This window comes from Chaetura pelagica, unplaced genomic scaffold (genome assembly GCF_000747805.2).
Source record: "Chaetura pelagica isolate M959 unplaced genomic scaffold, ChaPel_1.0 scaffold101, whole genome shotgun sequence".
Classification (NCBI taxonomy): Eukaryota; Metazoa; Chordata; class Aves; order Apodiformes; family Apodidae; genus Chaetura; species Chaetura pelagica.
The window spans coordinates 4,441,848-4,459,492 of record NW_009952564.1 but is presented as its reverse complement, the minus strand read 5'-3'; positions in this window follow the sequence as shown (position 1 = coordinate 4,459,492).

Here is a 17,645-nt window from a genome sequence, read left to right as displayed (position 1 = left end):
GAGATACAGAAAAACATCAGAAGAGGTCATAAGAAGTTACCATTTCTTAAGATGTGTAGGCATACAACATCACATTCTGAAAAGATGCAAGGTCATGTCACCAGGCAGAGTATTGAATGAATTACAAAATAGCTCACCAAAATTTAACGGAAGAATAATTCAAATCTGCACTAAAATTGAAATGTGCAGTGGAAAATAAGGTACTGACATTCACCGTGCAATGTTCAGTGCTTACAGAATCTTCCAGAACTGGCATACCTAAGCTGTAAATGATATATTACTTCTGCTCTAGACTGTACAATGTAAGGAACTGAAGATACAGACGAATTTAGCAGAGATTTCTTCTTGCAGTTGAATTACATTATAATAATATTTTTGCATCTCTGACGAAGATGATATTCAAGGCTTTACAGGAATTAAATCCAGTAACACTTCTTGCTACAAAGGAAAAACAAGAAATCTCCTTCTCTCTAGCCTCAGAAGAACCCCTGTATTTGTAGACGCTTATATTGGGGGTAAAATAGGATGTGAAAATACCCTCTGTTATTCCTCTCAGTAAGAAACACTAGGCATTTTAGAGGCTGGAGGCTAGCAGCATTCACTACCCTTTTGCTTTTTCTCAGTGGGACATGACATAACAGTTGAGTAGAAAGCAAAGAAACTAAGGAGAGATTCCCAATTAAAAAAAAAGTAGAATGGTAACTATCTAAGACATTTGGGAAAAAGAAAATAATCAGAAAAAAAAAAATAAATGAACAGGGAGCAGGTAAAGGAGACAGAATTTAAAAGCAGGCAGGTGTATTAAAATGCGTTCTTTGTAATCCAGAGTGGTCCAAGATTTTCACATCGAAAGCTGGCAGGCACTTAGGGACCTTTCCCTGTGCCTTCATAGGCCCTGCCAGGGTGGTACCATGGAGGCTTGCCTGCAGAAGTACCTGGCAATCCACAGGAAGAGGGACTGCCACAGTATTTTTGATAGCCTACTTTTGGCAACTGCAAGGCTGCAGTTAAAAGACAGCAGGTTGGACAAAATAATTCTGTAAACTATTTTCCCATCTGAGCTTGAGGTTATAACACTCTAGTTTCTGTTTTTGCAGCTACCCCTGCTTGATTGGCTCCTTGGAATTTTGAGGCAGCATATTCATTTATGAATGATAATATTTTGGTGCATTTTTCAATTCAGCACCTCCACCATGTAACATTCAGTTACAAATGTCAGTATGATAATTGACATTTTTTATGTCAGCTAGTACTGCAACTTGCAAAAAGACTTTATTTCCAATGCCAGGGTAATATGCCCATCTAATGTCTAAAATAAATTTGCTTATCTTAAAAGCATGATGGTTACATATTTGAATTTGTTGTTGAATCATCATATTTTATTTGCAGATGTCACACCAAAGGTTAATAATATTTTTTCATCTGAGCTGAGATATTGGAGATCAGCAAAACCTGCCAGTAAATCAGATGTAATTGATGTGTTTGCTTGTAAATTCACACCTTTCATATACATTTTGTCTGTTATAATGCGACTCATTCTTCTGCCCATGGTCATTTGTGGTTTAATTTCACAAATTAAACTTAAAGCAGCCATGTAACTTAGTTTCTTTGGCACAATAATTGGACAGTATATTATAGAACATTAACTTCTATTTCTATTCTCTTTCAGCCTGGTTCTCAGCAATGCAATCTTATTTATATGATGCTAAAAAATTATTGACATCAACTGCTTCCATCTGTTGTACGATGAGGTACTGAAGAAACAGGCAGACTCATGGGTTCTGCAAGGAATGGAGCTTGGTAGATATGGATTTGGATCTCAGCTCTTTCCTACTCTGCCTCAATGAATTAAATGCTCTGTATTTCAGAGCTCTGCCTGTACAAAATTAACTCTGTTCCTCTTATGTATAAAGGTAGAGAAAGGGATGATTCATCTTGCTGAATATACATACTGTCTAACACAGCAGGTCTCAGTCTTCTTTGGAGCCTCCAAGCATGACTGTAAAGCCAATACAGTGAAAGGCAATAGTGTATTCTGTATTGATTCATTCATTAAAACCATTCAAATATTTCAATCCAAGAAGCCCATTAACAGGAACTAGAAGTATTATCCCAGACTCTGAAGTTCTCCCATAGGTTATTTTTGCTATGGCATTTGCATCCTGCTTCCTGTGTGATGACAGTGGTGTCTCAAGAATTTCCTCTCCGCAGCCCTAGTAGGTTTCTTTTCAAAGCACATGACTCCCCCATACACTTGCTGTCCATTGTGTGTCATGACGTTGAAGTCTGTGTTCAGCTCAGGGTGAGAAGCATTAATGAAATTTCTCCTTGAGGATCTTTCTTTTTTTTTTTTTTTTTTTTTTTTTTTTTTTTTTTTTTTTTTTTTTTTTTTTTTTTTTTTTTTTTTTTTTTTTTACCTGAGCTAATTTCCTTTTTGTGCATGTTAGGGATTGTTTAGGGTTGAATTCAGTAACTATGAAACTCACAAGAGTTTCGCCACTGAACTGCAAGGGAAAAAAAGCTCAGAAAACATACTTTGTGGACTGAATTTGCAAGGAAGTAGAGAAAATCATAACTGAGAAGGCAAAATTAATGCAAGACCATAGAGGATTATTTTTTTTTAGTATGGTAACATACCCCAGTAGATGTTTACAAACTTTACAATTTTCTAGACATTTCTCCTCTGAATTATAAAAAGTGTGTTTTGCTAGGGACAGCCAGAGTTTCTGAGAGGAATATTTTTTCTTTTGATTCCCTCAGCCAGCATTCCACATGGTGACACTGAATGCTGCATCCTGTCCTCAGCAGCCAAAAAGCTAATAGGTCTTGAAGGAACTTGCCACCTTCAGTCCTTGATCTTCACTGTGCCAACAAGAGTTCCATACCTGTTAGTTTTCCAAAGAGCAAAGATAGCATGAGCTGAAATATGTGATAACAACTCTGTTCAAAACCATTCTGGGTGTGAAGATGCTAAATAATAGCTCCAGGGAAAAATGAAAAATTATCTATGTTACCAATAATTCCAAGGAAATGCTAGCACTCTGAATGTGACAATACATTTCTTCAAATAGCTAGCTCGAACAAAGAGTCAGAAGTTTAATTTTCTGACTGGAAGACTATTTGTTTTGGGTACATATATCTTGAAGTATTAAAATCCCTCAGCTTGTAATTAATTAGCTTAAGTAGCTTTGATGATGTTTACAGAGAGAGTAGTGGAGACTGCCAGCAAGACTCAACAGCCTTAGTAGAACAGGCCTCTTCTGGTAGACAGGGATTTTAATAGCACTTCTCACTGTAAAACAGCTCAGCCAGGGTTGTATTTTGATTATTGCTATCCTGCTGTGAGAGGTGGAACTGGTCTGAATTTCAGTATTTGAACATCTGATTAACTGTGGCAAATGTGAGGATAAGGCAGGGGAAAATTTGACAAGGAGAACTTACCTTGTCAGGGAGGACTTGAGTCAGAGCTTGCACTGCTTGCAGGACTGCTTCCAGTTTAGTGCATGAAGGTTCCAGGTACTGAAGATTACAAACAGTAGTGTCAGAGATGTGAAAGAAAGCCTACCAATGGAAGGGAGAGCAAGAGCAGATGGAGGGCTTGTTTCTGAATAGAAAGAATTAAGAGAGAGAGAGAGAGAAAAGGAAAAATTGGCAGAGCAGTATATAAAAAATGTACCACAGAATAAATACTGTGTTTCCCAAGGTTAACAATATCTGACTCTGACCTTCAGACCAGTTTTACTCAAACCATTTATACTGTTTGGTTTGTGTTTACATGTATTTAATTAAGGGGGTTATCCAGTTTCCGTAGAGGTTATCAATAGGGGTTATCCAATTCTCTGTGTTAATTCTTAGTCATCTGCTGATACAGAGTAAATGCCAAATACTTTAAAGGAAAGAGCAATAGTAGGGATCAAGCTATATCTTTAGTATTGCACACTATGATTTTTCTTCTATAATTGTTGCTGTGGATGTGTTCTCATATTGGCTTATGGCCCAGAGAAAAGGGAAACAAAAACCATTTTTTCCTATGCCTTTAACATGTTTGTTTTACTCCTTCACTTAAATGGGCATGCTCTTTTTGTCCTCAGGTTACAAAGCAGCAGGTGCTTTTCAAGCTATCCAAGACTATAAAATAAATTCATGTAACTTTTAAAATGGAAAATTGTTATATAAGCAAAACATTTATAGGGTTTACATAAGACATCATGGCCTGACTCACATAACATGCATAGAATCACAAAAACCTGAGAACTTAAAAAGAAAAACCTTGAAAACACATGGCAAGGAACTGTGATTTCCCAAGTAAATTTGAGAAAACTGATCTGTTTCTTGGTATTCTACAAAAAGAAGGAGGCACTAAATTAGTTCACCTAGTAAATAACTTAGTGAAAAATGTTCATTTTTTCCTATTATTATACCTGACATATGCTCAACTCAAGTCCTGGTCTTAGATGTGTTTATCTTAATTGTAACATTCAGTTACAACTCTAGTTGCTCAATGACTGGATGTTCACCCAGTGGCTACAACTAAATCAGATACCAAGAACTAGGAGAATATTTTTCCTACAGTGCTTGCTCCCCTGAGGTTTGATCCTGTATCACTGAAATTGATGGGAATTTTGACAATGATTCCAAGTGGTGCAGGAAGATATCTATCATTAAAATCTGAATGAATGTTCCACCACTAATCCAGTAATTAGTTCCACCACTAATTCAGTAACTTCACGCAGCTTTCAGAGGAGCTTCCTGTAAAGAGCTCTCTGAGCTACAGCTTCTGGGGCTTTGTTGAACCAAACTGAGAGGAATCACCTTTGACACAGAAGCAGGACAGGTAGAAGGATGCACAAACCATACCAATGTTTTTTTTGGCTATGTTACATTATGCACATAAATTTGCAGACATACATACAAATGTTAATCAATTATCTCCAGTCAGAAATTACAGGGTATCTAAAATGATATTGTACCATGGATCTATGTTCCTGTTCTAATTCAGGAAATTCCTTTTCACTCCATTATAACTTTTCATCTTAAGCCAATATTAAATTCCATTTATCACAATAGGTGTCAGCAGCTATACCATTTTCAGTACCATCTTCTAGATAAAAACACCCAAATGTCTCTCTGCAGCACCATTAGCAGTATTGACTACTCTATTTTCTCTCAATAGAAAGCCCCTCACAGATACCTTATTGTGGAAAAGGCATCCTCAACAGCACTAAATGTCTTTTGAGCAACATTTGAAGGAGATGAGATTAAATACGCAGCAAGAATTATGGACAAGGCCTATGCCATTTTCATTTAGGGACCTTGATCGTTACAGGGACGCGCTTTTCCTTGTCGGTGATGTTTTATTGTCATTTAAGTGGGCTCCTGCCACACAAAGGGATGGAAAGTTATGAATACTTTGGCTAAAAAACCCTCCAACCATTCTTCATTCAACTCTCAGTGACAGAGCAACTGACAGAAGCAGTGAGGTGATCAGAAGATATATGGAGAGGACAGCTGATTTTTTGTCAGTCATTTATCTTGTCCCCCTTTGAGACTACATGCTGGGACACAGGGTGTTCAGTTGGTACCCAAGGGATTATCTCAGATCATCATTTACAAGTGATAAATGAATGCTATTATTCTTCTACTGCAACTGTAAGAAATGTTAGCAAGTGCCAAGGAGTACAGTCTAGCTCTTAGAGCAAAGGACAAGGGGCAGCTGTTCTTTGCTTTATAGCTGCTTAGGTGATTTTGATACATCATTGGAAAAATTACTTGAAATTTTTTTGTCTCAGCAGTTGCTGCATACGGCTATTAGTGTGTCATCTTGGGTAAATTACTCAACTCCTACGTAAAGTATGTGACAGAATATGCCTTTCTGGTCCCTTCCACTATGCTCATTTTAGTTATGAAAAGATTCTGTTGCACTGAAATTACATCTAAACTGCTGCAATCAGGGAGAGAAAATGCATATGATATACCCTGACTTCAATGCCTGTGAAGCTGACAAGCAGAGCTGTCTTTCTGACCTATGAGAGCACATCTCCATGAATAGAAAGAAAACACTACTGGTCACAAAACAGATAGTAAGAGAAACTCATGAGACAGTGGGAAACAGAAGAACTGTTCTTAACTGTTATAAAGTCACTATTCCTGTCAAAAATACAGGTTTGGGACTACACATCCTTAAGTTTAGGATGTATCTGTGGCTAAATAGCTCCTTATTATGGCATTTTCACACCTAGGTAAAAACAAGAAGCTTGGGCAAGCACAATATCCAATTTCACTGCTACAGCTCCTTTGTTTCAAAACTAGGTAGGACTGCTACCTAGTTTTTATGAAGAAGGTAAGAAATTATTAAAGTATAATCTTCTTGTATATGGTTATTTTCTAAGTCAAAAGAATGCTTTTTCCATTTCAAACAGGTTGCATCAATACAGAAAGTGGGAAGTAACACAAAAGCTATAGGGAAGCAGCAGGGAACAGTCCCATCAGTACCCATGTGGGAAAGGACTAGAAAGCATTATATCAGAATAATAATCTTTGAAGTTTTTTTTGTATTTTATTCGGGAAATGGCTACTTACTACAAACAGGTACAATGTAACAAACAGTTGATTCTTAGAAAATATTATGCTTAAGTTCATTTTCTAGAGACAAAAATGTCTGTAAATTTAGATGTGAACATTGGATGAGTCCCACTGGCACCTGACAGAACAAAAGCAGAGCTCTGCCAGAGTTTTCATACCCTTCTCCTACTATCTTCAATTTCTGAGTTATATACCTCTTGACTTTATAGAAACGTGACTGTATTGGCTACAAAGGAAATTGTAAAATAATGCCCTAAGATACGCAGTGTTTTTACCCCATCCATATGATGACCCGTGTATTTTTTGAAGCTTGGAGTTTCATAACTGCAGCACAGTTATAACAGTTAATGCCAGCAGCTAGATGATATTTTTTGAGTGACGCACATTTGCTTTATGGTCACATTTGCTCTCAGTGAGACAAATTTTCAGATAAGGCACAATTGCATCAACTCACACATCACAGCAGAGGACAAACCTTCCTCTCAGTGCTTCACAGCCACCTGTTGAGCTGCAGGGCCACGCAGTTAGTGATACGCATTCCTGATGCTGGCAAAACTTTGGCTGTATCTAGCTTTGAGCTCCACGTCTAAGCACTTTCCCACCACCCCTGCTACTGTGAATTTGCTTGTGAAATGACCTTAGAGACATCTTAAAAGCTTGTTGTCTCAGCAGATAGTTTATAAGACTTAGCTTAGCCTGAACATTCCTTCTTTGTCCCACCTTTACCTTTTACCTCTCAAAATTAAATAATATATAATTAAGAGCAAGATAGACACATACCATGAGTGTTCCTCCTGTGTTTGTTCTGGATTTCCCTCCAGGTCCCCTTCTACCTGTCTTTTCTCATCTTTTCCTCATGCTTTCTGAATATAAGTGACTGGGAAGATCAAACATTACCTGCTTCCTCAGTTTGTTGGAGACTGTTTAAAAAGTTTCTTCACAAAGATTTAATTTGCTGTGAAACTCAGAGTACGCTCAGGAAGGAAAATACACTGACCAAATTTAAAAGTATGCTGCTAATATATCTTGCTCCATGGAAAGGCAATCTTCCTCAGCACACTGGAAAAAGTCCAAACTTATAACTGTAATTAATAGCTAAAATAATCACATCCCATGCAACTGCAGCATGTGACCCCCTTAGCATGAATATATTTTCCTACTGGCAACCACAGAGAAATTTTATCTTACTTGCACAGGGATCATAGAATCATAGAGTGGTTTGGGTTGGAAGGGATCTTAAAGATCATAGAGTTCCAACCCCCGTTCCATGGGCTGGGATACCTCTCGCTAGACCAGGTTGCTCAAAGCCCCATCCAACCTGCCCTTGAACACTTCCAGGGAGGTGGCATCCCCAGCTTCTCCAGGCAGCCTGTTCCAGGAAGATCAGGGAGGCTGAGCCACTTGACCAGAGCCCCTGCGGAGAACCACGGCAGGTCGCCCTGCAGATCTGCTACCAGCCTTGGGGCTGGCAGGGCCACAGCAGAAGGCAGAGACGTCCCTTCTGCAGAGGTGGCAGAAGGGCCAGCAGTGACTCGTGCCGGGCTGGGCTGCATTGCTGGTACAGGGTCTTCAAACCCACGGAGGTGGCAGGTGCCCCGGCCAGAGAAGGGAGGGCAGGGTTGCGCATGGGGCCTCCCCAGGGGCTTTCACTCGCCCGCTGGCTGATCAGCCTGGCTCGGGCCCTGGCTCCCTTACAGCCTCCCCAGTGTCCTGCAGCAACCCCGCGGGAGCCACCAGAGGTGGCCTGGCCTGGGGAGGGGGCAGGTGTCACCTGAGGGTGTTGCACCCACCAGACCTCTCCCCGGTCACCCCTCCTTCAGCCCTTGCACCTCCTGGGCTGCCAGCAAAGCCCTGCCCTCCCCTCCCTGGCAGCTCAGTGTGTAGCAGCCCTGGCCGAAAGGAGCACGGCCCCCTCAGCCTCTCTTCTCCCCACAGCAAGGCACAGGGTCTCCCCCATCCCTTAGAATAACTGGGACCATACCCACCCGTGGTCCTTTCTCGAGGCACCTCATGCCCTGGAGGGATGTAAACTACACTGATGTAGGCCAAGCGGGAGGGTTATGAGCACCCAAAGATGGTGAAGATTAAAATGAAATTTTTCTCTCTAAAAACCAGACACCCACGTGTTTGGTAGCCTGACCAAGAAGAGGGCATTTTATGCATCAGTGCCACAGGACGAGGCCAGCGGTCAGAAACAGCCTCAGGTAGAGCAGCTGAAGGACGGGAGAAATTCAGCAACCAAGCAGACTGCGTATCTCCAACAGAGTCTGTGAAATTATATTTTATCCTCCTTCCCTGTTTTGCTTCACTGAAAAACAGTCTGGACTGAGTTCAGCCATATAAACACAAGCACGCACAGTTCTGTAAATCTAAGCAAATCAAGTTTGGTATTGCTCCAAATTAAGCCACTGCGAGCAAGTCAAGGCGTAAGAAGCCAAATGAGCATAAGAACCAAGTAAACAAGTGAAGCAGTAGCTGGTGTCCAGTTCTGTGCTTAGCGCTCTCAGCAAGCAAAGAAAAATGCAGTTACATGGGGTGTCATTTAATGAGACACCATTTTGATCTGCTTTTTGTGAACTTGAATGCATCAGCTTTATACTTAAAAAAAAAAAAGTGGTGCCATTTATGTAACTTGTTGACCTTTTACATGATCTGCTTATGACATGTCTGTACTTTCTTATCCTGCTTTTACTTTTCTCCCTCCTTCTCTGTGAAATAGATTTGTTTATTTATTGATTTACTTACATCTATTATGAATATATTACAATTTTATTTTTGCAGAAATAAGTATGCTAAAAAAGAAGCTAATAAAGAGCATAGCTACAAACCTCAAGTGTAAAGGATAAACTCCTTTAAGCTTTTGCCTCCTCACAGATTTACAATTATCTTTGGAGGTCTCTTTCCCATATCAATAAGCTACTTAGAAAAATACGTGGTCTGATTTCTATTTATTTTTTTTAAAAGGCATGTTCTGGACTGACGCTAAAGATTAAATGGAATGTGGACAGATCTACATTGTTGTTGTAATCTTTTGACCTACGCTATGATAAATCAACTTGTAGATGTTGGTATGCACGCTGATATACATTATCGGGACTGCGACAAGAGTGCACTCTTGTAATGAAGTTCATGTTGGATTTACTGCAAGCTTTACATCTTTCATTCCACAGGGAAAAAAAAAAAAAGGTGTTTTTTTCTGAGGTTTTATGTATTTATCTGTAAAACTGTTCTGCTTCCTCATGTGGGCTCCATCAATAATCCATGGAGTTAACAATGGAGCAAAGTGCAAACACAAAGCCCTTTAACTTTACCCAAAGTTTCCTTTACAGGAAACACAGGGTTAATTGCTCACACTCTTAAATAATTTTGTGACAACACAAATTATCTCTATGTTTCTTCTGACCATATATCTTGGAAAGGTGCTGCCGTACTGGGAATATCTTTCTGCAAACCTGCATGTTCACCTTTGCATTATCTTGATAAAAAAAGTGCATCTCATACAAGAACCTGGAATAGATTTCTTCATTTTCCAGTCTAGAATTTTCCCAGATGTTCTGTTCTGTATCCACACAAAAATAAACTGCTGGCATTCTTGAGGTAGGCTAGTTTTCTCCAAGAAAAATGGTATTTCAGTCTATGGTAACTTCAAATCTGCAGTCTGAAAGCCCCTTTAGCTTACTGTTGGTACAACTATGCTCCTCTGGGGGTTGCTTCATACACCTTCCTTGTGTGAAAGGAAAAAGGGTTAATATTATTTGCTTCAAACTCGGCTTAGACTCAGTTGAGAGAGCAATCTCTGAACAGAAATTCTGCTTGAAGTCTCTATCCTGTTTGGAAAACTTCAAATGAATAAAAACATATGAAATGAGGGGTTTTAAGAAAATCTATAACCACAGGGACTTGTCTAATAACCTCTTTTGGCTCCTAAGGTGCCTCTGGAGAGCTAGTTTAAACCAAGACCTTTGGAAATACAAGGAAACAATTTCCCACAGGACATACTGATGTAGAGAAATACAGTTGCTAGTCCATTATTTAGCTTGTAGAAGAAAAAGTTTCAAATAAATAGACTTTTTCATATCCCTAAGGAGATAAGAAGTCAAAGATGCAGGCATGATTAGGTTTGTGCTTTGCTTGTAAAAGCAAAAATTTCATCTTGGTAACCTTCTGAGCAACAGGCTTATGAAGCCATATGCTGCAGCATATTAACATGCGGAAAGCTTTTAAGAAAATACAAGCTTGTTTCCTCTATTGACATACATATAGATGTAAAAGGGTGCCATGCAGAGTCTTCGTAAGATACATGCCCTGATTTCTCAAAGCTTAACCAAGACCACATATCAAGCCTGGCCTCAGAATGATGAACAGGGGCAAATGGTGAATATAACTTCACTCCTTACAAATTAAAACCAGTGACTTACAGTGTTATGCTTTGGATTTGGAGATAAGACATCTCCCATCAATCATCCAGAATAGAACTATCACTTTGGAGTGGCTGAAGACTGACAGACCTGCTGGAAATTTTGGGAAAACTTTTCAAAACACAGGTGCACAAGCCTAGGAAGACCTAGGCCTATATGGGAAGCTAGAATTTCACCAGCATTGAAAGCCCATAGCCCCTACAACAAAATGACTGGTAATTAAATTACTAGACAAAAGTTTGGCAGCCAGGGGTCAGTATTTTTGCCCTTAAGGAGCTACACTGATGAGGTCCTCAGTTATTCACAGAAAGTCAATTTTTTTAATATATAAAAAGCTGCCTGTTGGCTTTCTATGTTTTGTTCATTTACTGTCCTATATGATGGTACAGAATTGTGAACAGTTTAGGAAGAACAGGAGCAGAGAGGACTTAATGTTCTATCTCCAAGTATATAAGCTCATAAATATGTTCCAAAAAACAGAGCAAGTGAACAGAAACCACAACATTTGAAAAGCCTGAATTTTAATATAGTTTGAAAAATTAGCTGATTTCTTTACTTCCTACTCCCACTCCTTTAATTGTATTCTGTTTATTAGCACAATATGATGTAAGTGAAGTGGTAAAAAGCTGAGCTTTTTTAACCAGTTATAAGGCTAATATTAAATACTTGTAGTATTTAAAATTGTTACAGCAAGAAAAGCTAGTCTGATGACATGGTGAGCTGAGCTTGGGAAGCAAGTTACACTGAGGTAGCACCCTTGCTTAATAAGAAATACGAGGTAGTTCAAGGCAGCTTGCCCCTCACCAAAAAAGAGATATGCAATAACTAATAACTTTCCTGACAACAGTCCTACAAGCTCTGGTTTCCCTTAAAGCTACTCCACTTTAATATGGCTTTCAGGAGATGAAAAACCAGGGCTTAAAACACATTTGAGTCACTGGCCTGCCAGGTGCTCACAGCTCCATCATCTTCCGTGCTAACCTAGGATAGGGATTCAACTTGAGAGTGCACAGTAAGATGCATTAACCACACCTCTCCTTCTTACTCATAAAATGCAATAGGCTAGCCATAAATAGATACTCTCTATCTAAATGTGTTGCACAGCTCTGAAGTATATAACTAAATTTTGTTTTGGGGGTGGGGATAAGAGGAGCATCAAATATGTTAGCTCAATAACTGTAAGCTAAAACAAATGAAAAATTATCACCATTTCCCCTCCATGAACCTTTCCCAGAACTGTGAGATTTATTGTATCAAGATTTAACACATCAGTTAAAAAAGGGAGCTCAGAAAGATATGGCAGAACATATGGCATGGAGAAGGTGCTAAATGGCAGAATTTGAAAATTATTTGCAAGATGCTCCATAAATATTCCACCCCCTAACAGAAACTGTTTTTCTGCAGACTCTTGATGGAACTACGTGCAAAGAATAAAAGGATACTTTTCTTAGCTCACAAACGGCCTGTTCAAGTATCACTGACTGGTATGATGTAGAATTAGCCTGCATGCAGGAGGAGCTCAGAATCAGGCAGTCACTTAGCTGGGCCAGACAGTGTCATTGTTCCCACTGTATTCAACAACAGTGGACAATGTTGAGTGATGACAACGGCTCTCATGAAGCTCATTGCACCCATCAGTCCAAAGCATAAGTTCTCAAGAAGAGAAAAATCAATGTATTTCACAACCTATATTGCTGCAGCAATGTAGGACACGTGTCAGCTGAAGGCTGGATTAATATTTCCAAATGATGTCAACAGGAGACACTGATGAAAATCACCCTATTAGGCATTTACATAGAATAGCAAATTACTTGTGTATAGCTGCATTTTAGTTGATATCAGATGAATGGAGTTTCTTGCTAGGCATCTTAATAATACAGTCACAGGCACTTAAAACCAACAACAACGACAGGAATCCAATTAAAATCTAAGACTACCCAAGCTCTTACAGCTGAATGCCACTGAGGAGATCAGTTGACATATGAAATACTGCAGAATGCTAATGAGAAAGGAAATTTAAACAAAGTCCTTAGGGGCACACTGTTAATTCTCATGTAAGTTGCCTCAAATCTATCTACTGTCCACACAAATAAGACATAATCTTAAATTTCCATCTACCAAAAAACCAATTTCCTGTCTTTGAGTGACGTGAAAACAGAAGGATGTGGCTGAAAACTTCACAAACTGAAATCTCATCACAGAAACAGATATTTAAGTTAGTTTAGCCAGGTTTGTGATTCAAGGGAACATTTCCCCGGAGTTCCCTCACTTGGGTCTGCTTTTGGGTGGTACTCAACACAGAGCTCATAAAATTCCGCATGGTAGGTAACACACCATTTTATTGTGAATGTTTTGTTTCACCTTGGAGGCATCTCTTAAATGCTAGTCTTTGAGGGACTCATTTATGTTCATCTGCACAAGCTTCCAGCTGGTAGCCCTGCAGTAAAGCCACAACCTTCCTGTTTCATGGCTCTTACTTCAAATCCTTTTGTGCATTGGAGGCATAGTGGCAGAGAGAAAAAGAGTTGCACAAAGGTATCTTGACAAGGACTCAGACAAGCAAAGCCATGACCTTCATGTGAAGTGCTTCTCCTCAATATCTTATTAAACATGGATGCTCTTCCTTTGGGGAAAATATCAATATACTGGCATTATCTTTTTAAGATGTTGCTATAACCTAGGTCTAAAATATACAAAACATAGACTCTTCTTTTTTTAAAAAGGAAACTATGTCTTTGAAGACAACTGTGGAATTATTATGTGGGATTATTCTGCTTAGAAACAAAGGGCCATATTTATTATTATTTACTTACAATAGTGCAAATTTTGGAAGCCCTGGAGAACAGAAACCACACATGGAGACTGGGAGTAAAATTAACCAATGTAGACAGCAAAAGGGGCAAAATTAAGGAAGAGGGGCAACAGAGGGAAAAAATAGACAAAGATGCAGTCAAAAGCTGACTTTTAAGAAACCAGATGCTGGTGCATAAGCATTCTGCAGAATGCTCTCTCTGCCAGCAAATCTAATTCCTTACAGGAACAACCAGCCAGGTCCTCTTTGCACAATGAGAATCATTTGTGTTTGTACAGAAGGCTTCAACGGGTGAGTTGCATCACTGCCATGGAGTGGACTGGAGGCACTTTGCCCTGGAACTTAGAGCTTGCATGGGCTCTGTACAAGCTTCACAACATAAAATCCTTGCACAAGCTACCTGAGTCCTTTCTTGAGACCAGGTATGTTGCCTTCAGGCAGGCAAGGGTGACCTGGTTCAGGAATGGCACGGCGACCGACCCCTGGTCGCTCGGTCCATTTGCACACAGACAGCAACGTGGTGGATGACAAAATGGTGTTTATTACCATGCGGCATGACATTATATAGCTTGAGTGATGTCACATCTATCTGCTTACATGACCGGGGGGGGGGGGGGTGTAGGGGTGGAGCCCTGTCTTTCCGTACAGCACCAGATCTTCCGGCCGCCAGACCCTGGCTACACAGGTAGATCCTTTACTTTTGCTACTCCTATTGAAAGGCTGTTTAAGAACTCACTTCTCTAGTGGTTAGATAACTCCCTCTCACTTTTAACATGAATGTAATCACACGTGATTTATACATGATTCTTCTCCCCCTTTTATGTAGTATTTACTTATATTTACTTATGGTGATCAATCTTCTCTCATCTTTCATTAGATTAGCCAGGTCAATATTTATAGATTTCCATTCCCCACATTATTCAACTAGTTCCCACTTGGTAGAGATTTATTTAATCTCACCCAGCTATTGCAGAGCACTGCTCTCTACACAATATTCTAGATGAGGTCTCAGCTGAGTCTTGCACAATGAAATTACTATTTCCCCTCCATTGACAGTCTCTCACCTGAAATTGCCCCCAGTTTCATCCTTTTCCCCGTTCCCTAACGGTTGTGTTATATAGTCATCTTGTGGTCAAACAGGCTTGTTTCTTTCTCCTCATGCTGCTTTTTCCCCAGCTGATGGTAATTCTGTTGACAGCAGAATGTTTTGTTCTGAATCTGAATGTGTCTAACCTCACATATTACAATGAGTATTAATCTCATCCTATTTCTTTTCTTTTCCTTAAGATCATCCAGTTCTTAGAGTGTAACATTCCAGTCCTACACTGCATTGATAGCCCCTCCTTGGGCTGTTTCATCACTCCAGTCTATTTGTTTCTTCCTCATTTTGTGCCAGGTTTATTTATGAAAATACTTAACAGGATTTCTTTTGAGACCTATCCTTAAAGAACACTGGTAATAACATCCTTCCATCTGAAATGCTTCCCTCAATAGTCATCTCCCCACTAAGCCAGATGCTTTACCACTGTACAGTTCTTACACAAGTTCACATCTTCCTCAGCTGAATATTTAATTTCATATTCTGTACCCTGTCAAATACTCTACTGTGGGTTAAGCAACACTTGCTGAATTTCCTTTGCCTGAAAAGCAGGTATCTCACAAAACCAAAACAAAACAACCAACAAAACATGAACATATACGTTATCATGCTATAATCTTCCTTTGATAAACTTATGTTGCATTTGATCCTGTTTTAATTTATGTATATATACTTCATTATGCTTCCATTCAAAATGCATACAAAGCCATATGCACAAAAGCACTTAGGCCTGTACCTTTTCAGATTGCTTTTCCTTTACCACCAAGTGCTTCAAGATTTGCAATATATTTGCTGTTCTCTATTCACAAAAGCCCACTATGACTTGTTCCATTGTAGAAAATCCTTGTGCTGGATGTCCCTTTTTCTATGCCAGTCCCTTCAGGTACCTAAGGTGAAGAGTTCTTGTGAGGTGGAATGAACTGAGAACTGAGATATCTATGTTTATTTTTCATAGTTTCATTGTCAACATTTCAATTCCTTTCTTCCCATTAGCCTTCTCCCCTATCCTTTTCTTCATTCTCCCTCCCTTAAATTGAACTTCAAAGAAAATAGTATTTAACACGGGAAATGAGATTGTCTTTAATTAACAGTGTCTCTTTTTTTGTTTGTTTGTTATTTTTATTTACAATGTTGAAAAATCTTGCACAATTTGATAAAATTTTCTTTACAAGACCTGTCTCTGCTTGACTTTTGGCAGTTATCATTCCACCCCTGCACTTCCTGACCTCTTAAATGCAGCTTTAACACCAGTCCTGACATATGTTCTCACTATGTTCTTACATATGGGTAATTCCTCTCTTAATCTAAATTCCTTCCTTAATAGACACTAAAACTGATTGAATTTTAAAACTCCAGAGAAGGAGTCATGAATATTTTCATAAATAAAGCCACAGCATTCACCACATTACTATTTATGAAATCATGTTATTTGATACTGAGAAACATATGCTGATCAATAAATAGGAATGCCTGCAATTCTTAAAACACCAAGAAATAGCAACATTGAGAATGGAAAATTATATAAAATCCCCTTTCTTCCCCCGAAAAAGAAAACTATCCTATTTTCAGAAGTACAGCTACCATAGCTTGAAGTAAAAAAAAAATCCCAACTCACACTACATCCAGTAAGGAATTTCAGTCATGCATTGTATAATTAGTTTTAAATCTCAATTTTCCAAAGTAGAAATCAGGAAATGGTACACATTTGAACTACTTACAGCATAGATGTTGAACTTGAATTAAGCCCTTAAAGGAAAGTGTAAATAAAGCCAAAGAATTTGAAATATACTGGCCAATGTGCTGAGTAAATTAGGCTACAGATTAATATGAGAACCTGTGAGATTTTCTTTTATGTTTTCTTCAGGAAGTGCTGGAGTGCCTGGTCTCAGACGACCTTCTTTTTCTGATCAACACCACCTATGCTTCTAAAATAACTAGAGGAATGAACTCTGACTAACCTTATTCTTTTTCCTCTTTCTCCATGGTGACTGTACCCTTATGCAGCTTTCCAGTAAGTCGGTGGCAGTCGCTCCTGTCTCAGGCAGAAGCTCAGGTTGTGCAGTTGAAGATGGATTTGAACCAAGGCTACAAATCACATAATTTCTGCCTCATACCTGCACCCCAGCCACACACTGGGCAGTATGGTTCAACAGTTAGAAAGGAGCTGGAAAACAGATGCTGGTAAGAGGTTGTACTTATCATGAAACACAGTAAGGGGAGAGAGTGAGTAGTGCAACAACAGCTTAGGAAATTAATTTTAAGCAGAAGCTGTTCCCTTCAATGAGGAAATTATTTAGCATCAAACAAACTGTTGCCTTAGTAACTAACATTTTGCCCTTTCCCTCCTTTCACTTTGAACATAAACAGTTCTCTGAACTCAGTTTTTCATCAGCTATTCTATTTGCTTAACTGGTCTTCAATTGTCAGCCAAATAGCTTGCAGAGAAATGTAAGTTTTTTTGGTTTTTTTTTTATGCGCTGCTCTAAAATGCAAAATGGACTCCAGGACCTGTTCCTCAGTTTTTGTCAATGACAACTTACATCAAAGGTGTATCTTTCTTTCCTAGAAAGGAAATACTATATCTAAGATAACAAGGGTATTTCTGATAGAAACAGAAGCATCAGGTGTCATGTAGTCATTCGGTCTACATACATGCAGCAGACTTTCTGAATATCTTTTCTTAAAATATGCACCATCCACGATGAATAAACTGTGTAGTTTCTCTTGATGTTTA